Source organism: Sinocyclocheilus grahami, unplaced genomic scaffold (assembly GCF_001515645.1).
Source record: "Sinocyclocheilus grahami isolate Dianchi unplaced genomic scaffold, SAMN03320097.WGS_v1.1 scaffold64.1, whole genome shotgun sequence".
Lineage (NCBI taxonomy): Eukaryota > Metazoa > Chordata > Actinopteri > Cypriniformes > Cyprinidae > Sinocyclocheilus > Sinocyclocheilus grahami.
This window is the reverse complement of record NW_015505243.1, coordinates 1567132-1574280: the sequence shown is the minus strand read 5'-3', so window position 1 is coordinate 1574280 and position 7149 is coordinate 1567132. Positions and strand designations below refer to the sequence as shown.

The window sequence follows — 7149 nt, the reverse complement described above, 5'->3', positions numbered from 1 at the left end:
GAGTGTTGGACTACCTGCTGTAATGTTGTGTAGAGAATACAGGAGAAGGCTGGGTAATTGCTCCATATCTCCCCTCGCAATGGCTTGTTTGTTTTGGCAGAAGAAAAGAGACGGCAAGCCGCTTTTCTCAAGCTGTACGGAAATCACCCATGAGTCTTTAGTGCTTCCTGTCCCTAGCTGGCTGCAAGTCGAGTCAGTCGTTTTGACTCCTGGAGTCAAAATTCTGGAATTTTGTTACATTCTAGTTTCTCTGAATCATTCTGCCTATAAAAGAAGAGCCTTTTTTTAGCATAGCATTAATTGCCTATTACATTTGCTAATGCTTAGTAATGCTAAACTTCGTCTCTTAAAGTGCTCCACGCTGTTTGTGCTACAGACATGAATTACACCTCAAATTGTGTGTTTTATTGAGGCGAGTTAGGTTAATAAATACTTTTTTGCCCCACTGTATATATATATATATATATATATATATATATATATATATACAAATAGTTTTTTGTTTGTGTACCCCCCCCTCCCCCCCAACATTTTTTATTTAAGGGGTATTTATTTAACCATATTCTATATATTGTATCCATTTTATGTCAAATATTCCATTATAATCACTTTATTAACACATATTCTCACGTTGTTGCTATTACCAGTGATATTTAATAATTAAAAAACAGGAACTCAGGCATTTTTTGCCCCAACATTTGTAATTCATTGGCAGCTGTTCATTTTAATGGTGGCTTTCTGTAGTATTTTTGCCTCTGGCCCCCTCTTCATTTCTAACCTAAGTTATAACTGTCTAGCATCATGGCAGCAAGTCTTACACACAAGCAATCATGTTTTCTCCCTATAATGTAAAGATCTAGTTTTACATCCCATTTGTGCAAAACACCGCGCAGTATTTGTGCCTGTGGCTTCGACTGCAGTAATCCATGTCTAGTCTAGCAGGAATTCTCTCCCTCATGTTGTACTTTTACAAGCGAGCGTTTAAACCGGTAGCCTGGCACCGTTTCCGGCCGGCTGAGATATTTAGCAGCAAGTGCAAAGGCAAATGAAAATAAATACAGCCAGATATTTTCCGCTGCACCTGTGCTGTTCATATGCCTGTCACAGAGCCGCGGGGCTGCCGGAGGATTCTGCAGAAACGGCCAGGAGATAATCTGACCACTGGGAAATAAACCCAAGGTTGTAAGGGAATTTTTTTTTATGGAACACCTTTGCCGAGCCGGCAGTGTGGGCGAACGTGTGCATGTATATCATTGTGTTACGTGCACAAATGGATGTACGAGTCTGCCATTGAATCTTTAATCGGGTGCTTTTATGTTGGTTTATTGTACGGTCTATTAAGCGACTAAAAGGATCTCAAGGTAGCTGTAGTATATCATCAAAATGGCCCATCCTGTGCTGACCTCTCATCCTCTCGACCTTGTGTTTCCTGTATTCACAAACAGAGGAAGTCATTGGCTGTGTTTGGAATGCAGTACTAGCTCTATATATACTGAATACTGCCTGCTGCTTATTAAAAATAGTAAGTGAAAACAGAAGGCATTATTCTACTGTAAACATTTCATACCATGCCATGTATGCCACATGAGCTGGGTTTCCATCCTTGCATTTCTATAGCAAATTAAGAAAAAAAAAACTGCACTATTTCAAAAATGCACCACATTTCACCAATTTTTTATTATTATTATTTGGTAAGAAAACATGCACATAAACTAGAGATGCACCGATTTAAATTTTCTTGGCTGATTCCAAATTCCGATTTTTTTTGTTAGTGTTATCTGCCGATGCCGATGCCGATTTTTGCCGATTCCGATTTTCTTTCTAAGAACTATAATTGACCGCATATACAAACAAAAATCTACTTTTCTTCAACGTAAAGTTTTATTTTCATTAAAAAAACAAGTAAAAAGTCAGTAATAAAATAAGAACAAATAAAAAAAAATTGCAAACAACAATACAAATAAATGCAATAGAATAAAGAGAGCTATGAAACTAAGTTTTTCAGGTTAAGTAAGTTTTTATTCAGGTAAAAAATACTACAGAAATGAAATTAATCAAATGTAAAATAACACATCCTGTGTTATTTTACATTTGATTACTTTAATGTCTGTAATCTTCATTGTAAAAATTAAATACAGATTAATGCTTACCATTAAAGTTATAAAACGTATGGAGTCAAGAGCAGAAAGTGATTTTCTTTGTCTTTTGTTCTTTGATTAACATGACAGACAGCAGCAGGAATATTGGACTGCGGTCCCTTTAAGAGTGTATCCACAGACCCAATATACTTACACAACATGCGTTCTCTTTCTCAACTATTTAACGTTCCAAAACTGACTGTGTTTAACTGGATACTTGCCAAGAGGGGATTTGACATAATTTTGTATGTATTTGACCGTTTTAGCGCAGTTAGACACTCATTTTGGTATTTGTAGCTCACAAGCTGTTTGAGACTGAGCGCGGCTTGTGCGATCCACTAATATAGATCAGTGGTGGTGCGCACGCTTTTGGTGTAAGCATGAAACCTGTGGGAATTACTAAAATAATGCGCAATACAAGCATTATTTAACCGGAGCGAATGAGACATGTGTGTGTGTGAGAGAGAAGGGGTCGTCGGAGAGAAGAGAGCGAGAATGCGCGGCTGACGTTATTGCCTGTGCCGCTGGTAACAAAACGGATCGACTCGGAATCGGAAAGAAGTGAGACTGACCGACCGGTCACCGATCCGGGCCGATCATGAGGAAAATCGTCCGATTCCAATCCCTGGCCGATCGATCAGTGCATCTCTAACATAAACTGATGAAAATCACATTTATTCTTGGACAATGCATGTTAAAAGTCAGTGTTTCCCCTAGGTTTACGGCTTTGGAGGGTTTCTATTTTTTTCTGAACTCCTTTTTAATGGTTAAATTAAAATGTATTAATCAAAAAGTATGTCTAATTAATTAAACTCATGAAACTTAAACAATTTAACATCAATTTATTAAAAGTTTAACAAAAATTACATGTTTAGGCCCCAAAAATGTTTTTATTTTTTCCAACCTTATGTTTTATTGTTACCAAATTCTGTTTTAGCATGTCTAATTATTTGAAAGCATAAAAACAAGTTTCGTTTATTCTTACAATAGCCTTATGATTTTTTGCTCAGAAATTCTGTGTTGTGTATTTACATTTTAAGGCATAAAACATTAATTTAATCTATCTTTTAAGTAATGAAAATTAAACAAATTACATTTTTTGAAAAATAAAGGTAATTTAATATTACAATTAAAACATTGAAGAAATATTGTATGTTTATTCCTTAAAAATAAGGTTTTAATAATTTTAGTAGTAGTAGTAGCAGCCGATTTCGTACATTCTACTCAACAATAGTAATATATTTTTGCCGCAATGCCTCTACGTTAAACCAAACTATTATTTTGACGTGTTACCTTTACATTTCTGTGTATATGATATGAGGATAGTTTTACTCAAATGACTCTCAGAGCAGTTCTGCAGATGTTGTTCATGTATTTATGTCCTCATTTAGTGAGACGGCAGACGTTAATATCATCGCAAGCGTCACGCGCGCTTCAGTACGAGTGGTAAACAAAACCGCGCGTCTGCGCCATTTATTAACAGAGACACGCAGAATTCATATTTAAATTGTCGTTTTGCGGCTTAATATTTACAAATACTAGTGGGAGTGTGCTCACTTGTGTGTGCGGAAGTCCGCATCGGGGCAGAACTCCGCTGTGCGTGATACAGAGAGCGCGACCATGTAACGTAGAGACAGAAATGACATGCCGTTGTGTAAATAAGATAAATAACATAAGACTATTTAGTTTATTTAATAAAAGAACAAGGTATACACCTGTCTGAAAGGTAACTTTTTAAATTAAACTTTAAAGAAAAAACTTATTTTGTGATCTGGCGCTATAGAGAAAATATAATTAAATAAAATTAACTTGACCTTCAAGGGGGGCGGGGGGTGCCTTTGGGGAGGCAGGCCGCCCTCCTAATGTAATGGCAGGGGAAACATTGAAAGTCATACCTGGAGTCACGTGACTGAATAATTCACTCAGATCATTGGCTGCTATTAACTATTAAGTTTGTAGAGCATTTTGTCGTTAAACCACATGCATTTATTTGATTTAAATGTTATTTTAGTTTTTTTTATTTACAATTGTTTTGTTCTTTTTAACACATGAGATGGAAACTAAATTTAAATGATTTTATATTCATTAGCTTTATTCATGATTCTTTTTGCGGTATTTTGGATTTCTTGCATAAATGAAATTTGAAAAATGGATTGGAACAGCTAGTGTTGTCGAGTTATCTCATGTTGCATGTTTAATTCAGCAAGTCAAGTTATCATGGAAATATAAATATTTATTTAGGTAATTTAATATTAATGTTTATATTAATGTTATAAATATTGTATGTTTATTCCTTAAAAATAAGGTTTTAATAATTTTAGTAGTAGTAGTAGCAGCCGATTTCGTACATTCTACTCAACAATAGTAATATATTTTTGCCGCAATGCCTCTACGTTAAACCAAACTATTATTTTGACGTGTTACCTTTACATTTCTGTGTATATGATATGAGGATAGTTTTACTCAAATGACTCTCAGAGCAGTTCTGCAGATGTTGTTCATGTATTTATGCCCTCATTTAGTGAGACGGCAGACGTTAATATCATCGCAAGCGTCACGCGCGCTTCAGTACGAGTGGTAAACAAAACCGCGCGTCTGCGCCATTTATTAACAGAGACACGCAGAATTCATATTTAAATTGTCGTTTTGCGGCTTAATATTTACAAATACTAGTGGGAGTGTGCTCACTTGTGTGTGCGGAACTCCGCATCGGGGCAGAACTCCGCTGTGCGTGATACAGAGAGCGTGACCATGTAACGTAGAGACAGAAATGACATGCCGTTGTGTAAATAAGATAAATAACATAAGACTATTTAGTTTATTTAATAAAAGAACAAGGTATACACCTGTCGGAAAGGTAACTTTTTAAATTAAACTTTAAAGAAAAAACATATTTTGTGATCTTAAATAAAATTAACTTGACCTTCAAGGGGGGCGGGGGGTGCCTTTGGGGAGGCAGGCCGCCCTCCTAATGTAATGGCAGGGGAAACATTGATAGTCATACCTGGAGTCACGTGACTGAATAATTCACTCAGATCATTGGCTGCTATTAACTATTAAGTTTGTAGAGCATTTTGTCGTTAAACCACATGCATTTATTTGATTTAAATGTTATTTTAGTTTTTTTTTATTTACTGTTTTGTTCTTTTTAACACATGAGATGGAAACTAAATTTAAATGATTTTATATTCATTAGCTTTATTCATGATTCTTTTTGCGGTATTTTGGATTTCTTGCATAAATGAAATTTGAAAAATGGATTGGAACAGCTAGTGTTGTCGAGTTATCTCATGTTGCATGTTTAATTCAGCAAGTCAATTTATCATCATGGAAATATAAATATTTATTTTGCATTTATTTTTATAATTTTGTGTACAAATCTCTATTGGCAGTCTGAATCAAAAAAAGATATCAGCTGATATTACTTCCTGTGTCGTACTGGTCCCCCACAGTGATCACTGCTAATCAAAAGAGCGTTTCCCAGCCAGTTAGCACTTAGTTAAGCTGTTAACTTGCTAACTGAAAGCACAAAGGAACATGATCAATTGCACCAATTTTTGCATCACTACTATAATGTGATATGTCGTTTTAAAGAGATTACTTTGAGAAAAAAAAAAATCTTGATTGATTTCCAATCAGGCACTGAATATAGAGTAGCTATAAAAAGTTTTGTTAGTAAAGCGGATGGGATTCTGTTTGGTTAGGATCTTACCTGACACCAGGGTTGTTCATCACACTTGAAATGGAAGGTCAGGCCAAGCGCATTGCATTATGGGATACAATATTTTCTGCAGTGCACATTTTTGCAAATGTAGCAGGTCATCCTGGTTTTCAATGCATACAGAAACATCCCATATGCATGTGTATATTAATAGTAGTATGCACTATTGCAAATGCAATTGTGCAGTTTTTAAATGAAGAAACGGATCCTATTACACATGCCGCCTGTGATCCGGTGTGATCATGTTTATGTTTTATGAAGATAAATACGCCAGAGTAAAATTCTCATTCTGCACACAGTCTTAGACATATTGAATCCAGCAGATTAGTGTCCCTGTCGCAGTGTTCAAATTGATTAATGCCTTTTAAAAAGCGTCAAATCCCCGTGCTTCACCGCAACCGTGTGCCGCGGCTCACATAATAATGGCGGTTTTCGTGTGAGCACCATCAACTAAGTCACTCTAATCCTCATAATCATGCATGAGCTGCAAGTATTTTAATTTCTTCATCATCACCTGCCTTTTTTCCTTCAGCTTGTATATTTTGCCATGTTAGCATTTTTGTCTCAAGCGGATGGAGGCTTCAGAAAGCAGTCCGAATGGAACAGATCTGAAAGGTCAGAACTGACCTCTCCATCGGCCATTTTGTGCCTAATTTTTGCTCTATTCAAATCCAAGCGTGATTGGGCTGGAAATTGGAGCTAATTTAGCTGTGTAAATCAGCAGAAGAGCGCGGTGTGGGTGTGGAAATGGCCGGGAGGCTGATTTACGAGCGGCTCGGCCCTCAGCCTCGTTTGATCATGGCTAAATCGGTTTGCCGTAAATCTGCTGTCACGGATTGAGGCGGGGAGGGATGCGTCGTATCTGGGGCCGGGCTGCGCCGCTGGAGCATCGACCTGTGGCGCATTACAACCACTTATTAACAAACATTCTGAACGAAGCCGGGAAAGTGTTGGAGTTGGAGTCTTGCTCAACTCCTTTAATTAGACGACTGATTTCTACCTGGGTAACAGATGTGTTGTTCTCCTCTGTGGAGAGGCGACAGACAGAAGCTGCTAGATGATTTCTCGAGCGCTCAAGTTGACGTGTTTGGACCATCTGAGCACTTGTTAAATTTACTGCTATTCAGTTTTTGATTCAGCTTTTTAGGCCATATTTGCATTTAGAAGACCATCAATTACTATAAAACGTTCTTAAAGGGATAGTTCACCCAAAAATGAAAATGTGATTTTTATCTGCTTACCCCCAGACCATCCAAAGATGACTTTGTTTCTTCAGTAGTACTTTAACAT

At 36.8% G+C, this 7149-nt stretch overlaps 1 protein-coding gene across 1 annotated transcript in view; it reads left to right on the top strand.

The window, feature by feature from the left end:
* LOC107584924 (plexin A3-like) overlaps positions 1-7149 on the top strand; it is a 47275-nt gene that overhangs the window by 25348 nt on the left and 14778 nt on the right. The window lies entirely within an intron of this gene.